Raw genomic sequence first — 11,344 nt, 5'->3', positions numbered from 1 at the left:
GATAAAGGGTGACAACAACCTCACGTAACGTGGCAGTGTGGTCCGTTGGAGACATAATTGGGGTCGGACAGATCTCAGTTAGAGTGTACCACAGGTGACCTGAGCCTCACCATCCTCATCTGCAAAGAGACCCCTGATTTTGTTCAGTTTCTACACACTCTGTACATGTATGGGCTTCAGGAGAGGCAGGCTCCAGTCCCAGAAGGCATATCTTGATTGATCAAGGGCCATTACGAGGACTCCAGCCCTCTTGTCTGTGGTTAGTTTCAGTGGATATATGACACAACCTAGCCAATGAGCAGAGGGGCTTCAGTGAAAGACTTTTTTCCCCCTTAAACTTGATACGCAAAGAAAGATAATCTTTCTCCTTCTGTTGGAAGCTGGATGTGATGCCTGGAACAGCTGCAGGCACTTGTTAGCCTGAGGAGAACCAGCCTAAGGTCAAGGCTAACACCCTGAGGAGGGCGCAATGTATAGACAGAAAGAGGCTGGGTCCTCAGTGGTGTCCACGAGACAGTGCATGAACCAATTCTGGATCCTTCATGTCTCAGGATTTTCTGACCTGCTAGTTAGCAGGTTACATGGATAACATCACATTATCGAGAACACGTTATCGTAAAATGTTATCATACATTTAATACAGAAAAACTTGGCCAAACACAGTTGATCCAAAATCTGAAGACTTTGTTGGGCACCCAGGTGGCTCAGTCGGTTAAGCGTCCGACTTCAGCTCAGGTCACGATCTCACGGTCAGCGGGTTCGAGCCCCACGTCGGGCTCTGTGCTGTCAGCTTGGAGCCTGGAGCCTGTTTCGGATTCTGTGTCTCCCTCTCTCTCTCCCTCTCCCCCACTCACCCTCTGTCTCTTTCTCTCAAAAATAAAAAACATTAAAAACATCTGAAGAAGTTGTGAATCATACCAACTATTTTCTATGTTAGGAATCAGCCTCCAAAGGCAGGTTGATAAGTGAACTGGCTGGATGACCCCTGATGGTCCCTTTATCTCCTTTTTCATCTGCTGATGAAGAAGTTAACCTCACATGACCACCACATTCTCTTCGGATCAAGTCTTTCCTGTCCTGGGATTCAGGCTATGTTACAAGGAAATAGTACCAATATTTTGGGAAAAAATTCCACTCTGCAAGGGTCAGAAACATAATTACACATAATAAATCATCCCTGATAGACAAGATTCTGTACTCACTGGAGAAATCAGCACGGTACCACAATCTCTACAGAGGAAAAGGCAGAGCTCTAGAAGCAGCATTGCAAAAACTTATTTGGGAAGTCGCAACGACCATCAGCAAACACTTAGCGAGTGCCTTCTGTATACAAGGCATCCATCTAGAGCTGGAAACTCAAAATGACAAAAACTTATCAGACCGGTCGGTCCCTATTCTCAGGGAGCTTATAGTTTAATTAAGGTGCCAACAGACGTGTGCCAACAGGACTGAACTTCCCTTGGGACACGCTGGCATGGCCTTACCGTATTTCACAGCCAGGGATGGTTCTGAGAGTTGCGTACAGATGTCCACGTGGAAAGCTGTCCCTGCGTAAGAAAGAGGAAGTCTCAGTGCCAAGGAGCCAATGCATGAAAAGAATCACACATGTGACCTATGGACCAGTGGCTTCAAAAAACGGTCAGCTTCAGAAACCACTCTTCAGACAGAATCTAAAGCTGAAGTCAAATACACATTACACATACGAGCAAACACAACCGCGCACCAGAGCTGCCGTGGTTAACATGTGAGGGCAAGGCCTCCACTCGGTCAGGAAACATCCAATGCGACTAGGGTCACACAGTGGACCGGACGTGGGATCTGTCCTTGCAGGTGGTGTGCAGAGGGCAGGTGGCCTCTCTGAACCACAGTCTCTTCATCTGCGAAAGGAGAATCGAAGGAAATAATGCAAAGCACACAGCCTCCGGCAGGTCTCCACGAGCGTGAGCTCCGTGACTCCAAGGTCACCTGAGCCGTGTTGAAGAGATGCCCTATGATGACCTTCCTCACCCACAGGGTTGTCATCTCTATTCAGCCTCCATTTGCAGCCATTCCAGGGGGGACAGGGCGGCAGGACTGGGGGTCAGGAACCCTTGGTTCTAGCCCTGCTCCGCCCGCATCCGCTCAGCTCTCCTTCCTCAAGGCTCAGTCGCCTCCTTTGCCAGGTGAGGATAACGATCTATTGATCTCAAAGGCATGTCACAAGGGTTAAATGAGGCGTGAAAGTGCTTTGTCCCCTGGCATTTCTTTCGGCCTTCCCTCCTTTGGTGCCAAAACCTTTAGCTTGGCTGGGCTTGGCAGGAGGCACAGTGAGCTCCCAAACACAAGGCCGAGCTCTGTCACTTGCTAGCTGTCTGTCCTTTAAAAGTGACTTGCCACTCTGTGTCCTGTGCACGGAGCCCACCGCAGCTATGATGATTGACCGCAGCTGGGATGATATGCTGCCATTTTTGTTCTCTGTCGTGGAAATGGCTTGGGCCAACCTGGGGGTTGTCTGTGCTGCAAACACACACGCACACAGTCAGCTCAAGGGCACTCATTCGGCAGCAAGAGCTTGTTCAGAGTCCAGGTGACGTGGATACCGCTCACCCCGGCCGTTTCCGATGTTTACAGCAACGCATGTGTTGCGGGGCTCCTGTCTTCAGCAGACCACAGGATGGAGATGCTCCTACAGATGTTGGCAGCCACCACGTCTTGAGCACCTGCTGAGCAGGCTCTCACCTAATTCTCCAGCCGCCTCTTCAAGTAGGTACCTTTTACCTCCATCTTGCAGAGGAAGGGAGACACGGGGCAAGCTGGGGGTGAGAGCCAGGATTGGAATCTGCTCACTCTGACTTCTGGAGTGTCTGCCCTCAACCTCTCTGGTCCACCGGAGGGGAGATGGGTCTGGGAAGGCCCCTGCGGGCAAACCACCGTATCGGCTAAGAAGGTATTCAGCAGCAGGTGGCAGAGGGCCCAACTCACTTGAACAAACGTGGGTTTATTTTTCAAACAAGAAGCTTGTGCCTGGGTGGTGCCAGGCACAAGGTCTGGGTGAGTCTCCCTCGTGTGTGTCATCACAAGGAAACAAGGCCTCCACCACCATGGCTGTGCTGTGTTCCAGAATGCTCTGATGGGGAGGGCAAAGAGGATTGCCTGACACATTTCCCCTCTGCGAGAGAAGTCACTTTCCAGAAACCCCTCGTCAGGCTTTGACTTGAGTCTTACTGGCCAGAACTGGATCACAAGGTTATTCCTGGATACAAGGGAAGCCAGGCATGGGAAAGTGTTGTTTTCCAACCTTTGTAGCCAGTGGGAGAACAACTGGGAAGGGCTTTCTGGTAGTTCACCCAGCCATGCTGCACATCTACCAAGAGGCTGTCCCCACCCCTGCCTTGGAGACCAGGTCCGTATTGTGTAGCTGTCGTAACAAAGCACCACAGACGGGGAGCCGGGACACGGGGGTAGAGCTTCAAACAGCAGAGCCTCACAGCTCTGGAGGCCAGAAGCTCAAAGTCAAGGTGTTGCAGGGCCCTGCTCCCTCCAAAGGCTCTACGGGAGGGTCCTTCTTGCCTATCCCAGCTCCCAGGGGCTCCAGGCGTCCCCAAGTCTTTGTCCCTAGCTTCACATGGCCTCTCCCATGTGTCTCCTCTTCTTAGAAGGACACCAGTCCTTGGGTTAGGACCCACCCAAATGCCCTCACTCAACCTGATTACATCTGCAAAGACACTACTTCCAAATAAGGTCACATTCACAGGTACTGGGTGTTAGGGCTCCAAGACATGTTTTAGGGGGACACAGTTTAACCATTAACAGAGACCCGTGTCTGCCTTTTGTCTTCTTTGCGAGGGAAGGTAAAGGACCACACCTGTTCCCTTTAGAGGGACAAAGATGCCTTCTTCCAAGATTAGACCGTCCCCCCACACCTCTGCTCCCACGGCCTCGGGCCAGCCTTGCCTGAGTAGGGCCTTTCTGACCCCCCTGCTCCTTCCTCACACCCCCTCTCCATCAGAGGCCCTCTAGAGTCCTCTGCTGCAGGCACTGACCTCTCCTCCTCCCGCCGGAGGGTTTTCTGGGACACAGGAGTCCCAGAGCCTGCCAGAGACAAAATGGTTTTCAAGCCCCTGAACTGCCCTGCTCAGCACGGACCTTAACCCCCACCCGAAACCTAGCACTTGCCATCCACGTGGCCTCTCAACGCTCAGGGCTCCTGGGGTTACCTTTCCAGGCAAGGCTCCGCTCTGGCAGCGGGCACCTGTGCCCGGGTGAAGTGCCTGTGTGGCCGGAGCTGTGCGAGCTCCTTCTCTAGTCCTCACTTTTGTGACAGGATGAGGAAAGGGCACTTGGAAGAGCTGCCCTGGGTCATGCAGCTTAGCGACATGGGGGTGGGGTCAAGTGCAACAGGCGTTACACTTGACGGTCATAACAACCCAACTGCTAACGTTTATTGAGCACCTGCTACAAGCCACATGTTTCATGCCCGCTGCCTCCAAGTCTATGAGTAGGAGCTCCTGGGAGGGGGAAGTGACTTGCCCAAAGCTAGGTGCACCTAGAGAAAAAACTTTGCCACTTGCTTTTTTTTGGGGGGGGGGGGGCAGGCAGGATGCAATTTTCCGGGATGTTACCCCAAAGGGGGAATTGATTATGTTAATTATGTTAAATACCAGGATTCCTCCTGGTCCTACGAACCTATAAAACACCAGGATAAAATGTGGTTAGACCCACCAATCTCCCTCGTCTTCAGTAACTGCTTAAGCATAAGAAGAGGGGACATATGTCTGATTTCCATCAACCTCTGAAGCCACCAAGGACACCCCAAGCCCCATTCATTTGGTGTCTCTATGTCTCACGCAAGGGCCTGAAATTCTCATGGGTGGGTGGGAGGGTTCAGCAGGAGGGAGAATGGGATTATCCAATCCCACGTCTCCATTTTCCCTCCCCATTCTTAGTGTCCCTGCCCCCAGACCTTCAACAAAAGCAGAAGTAGATTAATTTGTACTGCTGTATAACCAGTCACCACAAACTTAGAGGCTTAAAACAATACCCATGTATCATCTGGAAGTTCTGTGGGCCAGAAATCTGAACAGACCCATCGGAATCTCTGCTCAGAGTCTAATGGGCAGAAGTCAAGGTTTTGGTGGCTGGGTTCTTGCCCGTGGCAGAATCTACCTCCTTGAGGCTACAGGTCTGAGGTCTCTGTGTCCTACTGGCTATAGGTCAGGACCACCTTTTTCTTCCTTCCCATGCGGCCCTGTCTGTTTTATAAGCAGCAATGATACCATATGTCTTCCTGACGCTTCTAACGCTGCTGACACCCCTTCTGCCAGCAGCCAGAGGAAACTCTCTACTTTTAAGGCTCACCTGATTATGCCAGGCCCACCCAGGTAATCTCTGTGTGTCAAGGTCACCTGACTTGGGACTTTACATCTGCAAAATCTCTTCACTTAGATTAGTGTTTAGATAAGCAAAGACTGGGAATTCTGCCTACCCTGGGAGGTCTGACAGGGACATTAGCTGCAAGAGAGCCCCCTCCCCCATCTCTAGGCAGGGGAGACACCACCTTCCTCCTTCTCTGGTATGAAATGGTCCCTCTTTCAGCACAGAGGAATCTGTAGAAATTCACCTCTTACTCTGAAGGAAAAAACGTAACAAGAGACCTGGCCTCCAAGGGGAAGCCCTAATATTCATACTGAACAAACTTGTTTTCTACTGGCTGTGGGGCAGGCCATCTATTCACATTTGGGAGAATTGGCCATCAGATTTCTTTTTCCTTTTTTTCAGGGCATTTTCAAGTGACAATCTGTCAATGCTTTTCAAGACTGATTCTCAGAATGAAGTGTGCTGAGTTTCCTAATACAGCGACTCGTTATTGCTAGGTGTAGATGACCCCAACAGCAGCCTAAGGGGCTCAAGCTCTGAGCACGCAGGCTGCGGGGGGCTCCAGACAGCTCTGCTTTTCCCTCACTCTTCTGGGTTGAGTGATGTCCCCCCAAAATTCAGGTCTACCTGGCACCTATGAATGTGACGTTATTTGGAAATAGGGTCTTTGCAGATGTAATCAAATGAGGTCACACTGGATCGGGTGGGCCTCGAACCCAATGCCTGGGGTCTTTGTCAGAAGAGGTGGACACAGAATTGGACACAGAGATAGGAAGGCAACCACCTGAAGATGGAGGCAGAGGCTGGAGTGATGTGGCTACAGCCGAGGAGCACCAAGGATTGCCAGCAGCGACCAGGAGCTGGGAGAGAGGCCTGGGATATATTCTTAACCAGAGCCTTAAGAAGGAGCCTACCTTGCCCCCCTGCCCCCTGGATTCCAAACTTCTAATCTCCGGGGCCATGAGAGGATACATGCTGTAGTTATAAGCCACGAAGTTTGTGATAATTTATCTACGGCAGCAATAGGAAACTAACACACCCACTGTGTGTGTGTGTGTGTGTGTGTGTGTGTGTGTGCGCGCGCGCGCTTTAAATCTAATCCCTGACCACCTACAAACCTCACCCTATTTTATTATACCACATACCTTCACTCATTTACTTTCTGCCTGGCCTTAAAGCATTTTAATTTGCAACCCCTGGTGTAATTGATACATTTAATAATACTGGGTTTCAAAAGCAAATACCTCATGCTGTGCATAAGAATAAACTCCAAATGGTTCAGGGACCTGAACATGAAAAAAAAAATGAAACCATATACATAATACAAGAGAACACAGATTAATTTGTTTATAACCTGGGTGTAGGGAGGGGTCTTCTAACCACCACTTAAAATCCAGATGCAAAAAATGATCACAAAAATACACTTTTTTTCAAGGTAAAAACACAATAAATGAAGTCAAAGGCAACTGACAAACTGGGACAGAATATTTTCAACATAAATCACAGATAAAGGGCTTTTATAGCTCTAATATATAAAGAACTCTTAGGAATTGACAGAAACAAAGACCCAAAACCTGATAGAAAAATGTGCAGAAAACATGAACAGGCAATTCATTAAAAAAAAAGAGGAAGATACAAAAATGGTGTCCACATCTGTTCTCCAATCCTGCCAGACACTCTGAGGCCCCTGCTGTAACTTAATAAATCTGTTTCTGCTCAAACCAGACATAGTAGACTCTTCTGTCTGCAGTATGGACCGTTTCCAGATGTCAATCCACCTTGAAGCACAAAGACTTCCTGGCCTACAGTGTCTCCAAAAACTATTTACACAGACTGTGGAGGCAGCTTTAAAAGAGGAGTTCACATGTATATTTTCAAGCCATCATAGTTTTATCACAACAGGAGCTGGCCTTCTGGGGTGAGCACCTTGAAGGAGAAAGCTTTACTGGGCTGGGTGAGCTCTGGTGTGTTTGTTTGAAAAGAATCCTCCCATATTTCAGAGTTACACCTTGTCACCCAAACAATACGTTACCTGCCTTTGAAATGTGTTTTTCACCCCGACTTGCGTCTGGGTGTGTTCTGTATCTTGAGACTTCAAGCCAGGCGGTGAAGCCTTGATTGGGATGGCACTGGGAAGCCATCCAGCTCCTCCGCTTTAGCCCTGCTCGTACTTCTCGGAAACACATGGGGGACCTGGAGGAGGCAGGTCGGGTTTCAGCCTGGTGCAAGGTCCAGGATAAGCAGAACTGCCTTCTGAAACTCAGCCAGCAGAACAGAAATAATCTGAATGTCCAGCAATAGGGGATTAGTAGAAAATTTTGCGGTACGCCCAAACAAAGGGATTCTGGGCTGCCCTTGAAAACCAGGGCTTGGAAGAGAGTCCGTGACAGGCAAAGACATCTGGAATATGTTGTTAAGTGGAAAGAAGAGATCGCAAAATGTGGAGAACAGCCCTATTTTTGTGGAGAGTAGACTGCTCCTGTAAAAATGGGTGTGCATAAATACATATGAATACAACAGTGTCTAGGAAGATGTACTTTCAAATGTTGACGTTGGTTATGACTGAGAAGTGAGATTCTTTGTGAGTTCTAGATCATTTTCTACTGAGATATAATCTCTGTACAAGGAGCATGCATTACCTCATGACCAGGCAAAACAATATATATGTATATTATTGATTACTTATATATATAAAATCCATAACTTACTTGCTTTAAAATAGTCCCGAAGAATTATGTACATATGCTAGAGCAGGGTGGGGGAAACAGATGAACCAGGAATGGCAAAATGTCACCGTTGAGGAAGCCGGGCAGTAGGGACGCAGGGAATCACTACACTAGTCGACTGACTCTTGGGTATGCTTGGAAATTTCCATGGTGGAAAGAGAAAACGCACAAAACCAAAAGCAGCAGTGAATTAATTGTGGTGTGGGAAACGAACAAATGTGAAAACTGAACAGACATACGACACAAATAAGGCTCAGGACTTGTCGAGAACCCACGAGCCCCGGATGATGCCTCAGCTTCCCCATCTGTAACAGGGAGGATCCCGGTCAAGGTGTAGGCCTGTGATATGGACGTAACTGATTATTTTGGTGGTCGCTATCGTTCGGTCCAAAGCAGCACACGGGAAGCCTGACAGCAAAACGTCTCCACGAGGTGCACACAAGGGTCACACGGGAGCTGGTGAAATGTGGCGTCCAAGACCCCACCCCCAGGGAGTCTGGATCTGTACTGGGTCAGGCTGAGGAACCACCATCTCAAATAAGAGCCCAGGTAATTCCCGCTGTGGCAACGGCACCTAGCCCAAGGCCACAGACACCTAAGAAAGCAAGTCTGCCCTGGAGGAAAACGTGTGTCTGTGCAGAATCAGCGCCAGGCATTGTTTGGGACAACTGCCCGTTTACGACTCCAGGTGGACTTTGTGGGAGGCCACGGCTAAGGAAAACTGGCATGCGGCAGATAACAGATAATGGCTGGAGCCTCTGGTTTGCAGAAATAACGAATAAACAAGTTACCTTTATGCTTTCCTCCGGGAGGGGCAGATCCTGGGCAACTGACTCAGGTCAGAATCTGGTTCCAACGCGTACAAACTTGCATGGCCCTGGGCCCACGATGACCTTTCCATCTGTAAAACGTGAACAGTGACAGCAGTTCAGAAGCAGGCTCACAGAGCTGTGGCCATCACGAGAGGCTATCAGGGGCTGAGGCACCGAGCAATGATGCCATCAGTGAGATCAGGGACCTACTTCGTCAGGCCTGCACGGAAGGGGCTTGGGGTCCCTTTGTTTTCTGTGTCAGAAACACAGGGCCTTGGATAAAGGAAAAACGCACATCAGCACGTGTCTCCAACTGGAGACCAGGCACACCCCTCGACAGACCCTGAAGGGAAGGTAAAGTGGCGGATCCAGGAGGGAGCCTGGGTGTTCTGCCCCACTGTTCAAGGACTTCTCCTGCTGATGGGACTCGCGACCTGCACTCTGTTTTCATTTTCCTACCACAACATGGCCTCCAGGCTCCTCCCCTAGGCTTGGGTTCTACGCGAGAACGGAGAAGCGGGGCGACAGGGGCCGGGCGCTGGACTTGGAGTCCAGGTGGCCGAGCTCTCGCCTCAGCCGCATTCCAGGACCGCGGCAACTCCGTATCCCTTCAGACACAGGAAGTCATCCCAGGCACAGCCCATCCTCATTGCAAAATCGCTTCTCTGGGGCATTTGGGGTGAATCCCAAGTCTCTCTCTCTCTTTCTCAACAATAGTCTGAATTTATACTCCACTCCAGTCCTTTGGAAAACATAGACAGACATATCGTTTGGCCCTAGACCGCAAGCTGCCGAGGGCAGGGCCCACCGTACTGTCGGTCCCTGGCCCGAGTTAGGCACGTGGCAGGTATGTTCACTCCTGGGAGTGAGTTTTGCTGTCCCACACAGCGTTGTACCGGGAATCTCTTCTCATCTGAACACACGGCCTGCTTCCCTTTTACCTACAGCCCCTTTGATCACGTGGAGGAACGCCCTACCCTCTGACTTACACTGAGCTCCCCTCCCCGGCCTCCTCCCACAGATCCTCAGGCCCTCCACTCTGTAGAAGGTGGAGAAACGTTCAAGTCCCACCTGAAGTCAGGGAAAGGGACCAGCTCCAAACAGCTTGGGGCTGGAGGCTGTTTTAGGGAAGGAGCCCTGGGCAGCAGCTGGCTGAGAAAACCACAGCCGCATGGCCAGCCCCAAGAGACAGCATTTCTAGCATTCAGAGGGACTGGCAGGTCACCGTCCACTGTAGCCTCCAGGAGGCTCCTGGCTGTTTCCTGGGGAAGGGAACCGTGGGCTGAGAGAAAGCTCCCACAGATGGGCGGCCATCGGCTTCCAGAACAGGAGTCCAGGCGTCTGTTCCTTAAAGTCGAGGAGCTGGGTGTCATTCTTCTTGGAGGCCCCCAAACCCTTTGTGGGGTGTGCTCCCGCAGGGTAGTGGTTTATTATCCACTGATCTGGATTAAACTGAGCTGGAGTACGGATGAGGGGAAATGAGACTTGTAAGACTGTCCTGGAGTGGCCACAGCAAACAACTGTGGGCTTAACACGACGGAAGTGTTCTCCCGCAGTCAGAAGTCCGAAGTCAAGGTGTCCCATGGCTACACTCCCTCCAGAGACTGCAGGGGAAGATCTTTCCTGCCTCTTCTAGCTCCTGGTGACTCCAGGCGACCCCTGGCTCCAAATCTCTGCTTCTGTCTTCACATGGCCGTCTCCACCGGGAGTCTCTGCTTGTTCTTTTCTATTACAAGGACACCCTAATCCATAAGCTGTCCAGTACACACGTTAAACAGCAAACGGCAGAGCAAAAAAGGGACAAGAAGGCGGTCAGGAGCTGGGGGACCTCGATCGTTACTTGTGGTTCAATTTCCCCAGCTGTCCAGGGCCGGTTAGCATCTCTGTTAGCTGCCGGGAGTAGGATTCCTGGTTTCCTTTTATAGATGAGGAAACTGAGGCTCGGAATGGTTGGGTGAAGGGCCAAGGTCACAGAGCTGGCCAGGGCTGGGACTGGAACGAAGGTCAGCTTGACACCACAGCTTGGAGGTTTCACACCCTGGTGGGGCTGCCCTGGAGGAACCTCAGCGCCATAAGGTCCCAAGATCTTTCTGCTCCAAGGAACCTAATTAACCAATAGGAGGCAAACGTGTTGACTTGCCCTGATTTCCATATTATTTTACTTTCTCCTACGGTAGCTTTTGGAATGTGGCTACTTCCCTGGAATGACTTGAAAAGGTGAGGTCAGAGTGAACAAGGATTGATGTGGTTACTTGTAGACAGTAGACTGTACCCAGGAAGTGAGGCAGGGAGACCCAACGGGGACCAGCCTCACCCCTCCTGCCTATGTGGATTTTCAACTGCCTGCTCCTCCCTTCACTGACCAAGAACACCGTGGTGGCTCTGGGAAATTTTGCCCAAGGCGTCGAGAGGGGTCAGGGAGTGGGAAGCACATCTTCCTTCCCTCCCTAG

General features: G+C 50.5%; 1 long non-coding RNA gene across 2 annotated transcripts; it reads right to left on the bottom strand.

Annotated features, from left to right (window-relative positions):
• Nucleotides 1-616: 616 nt before the first annotated feature.
• LOC123382212 lies at nt 617-8,140 on the bottom strand. Of its 2 annotated transcripts, none has more exons than XR_006590245.1 (2): nt 8,064-8,140; nt 617-1,547 (listed from the first exon to the last, which is right to left on the bottom strand). It is a non-coding gene; the product is annotated as an uncharacterized LOC123382212 (long non-coding RNA). The 2 variants fall into 2 exon arrangements; XR_006590244.1 differs by lacking the exon at nt 8,064-8,140 and adding an exon at nt 7,388-7,474.
• Nucleotides 8,141-11,344: the final 3,204 nt, after the last annotated feature.

This window comes from Felis catus, chromosome E2 (assembly GCF_018350175.1).
Source record: "Felis catus isolate Fca126 chromosome E2, F.catus_Fca126_mat1.0, whole genome shotgun sequence".
In the NCBI taxonomy this organism is placed as follows: Eukaryota; Metazoa; Chordata; class Mammalia; order Carnivora; family Felidae; genus Felis; species Felis catus.
The sequence above is the reverse complement of the archived record's forward strand: the minus strand, read 5'-3'. Positions and strand labels throughout refer to the sequence as shown.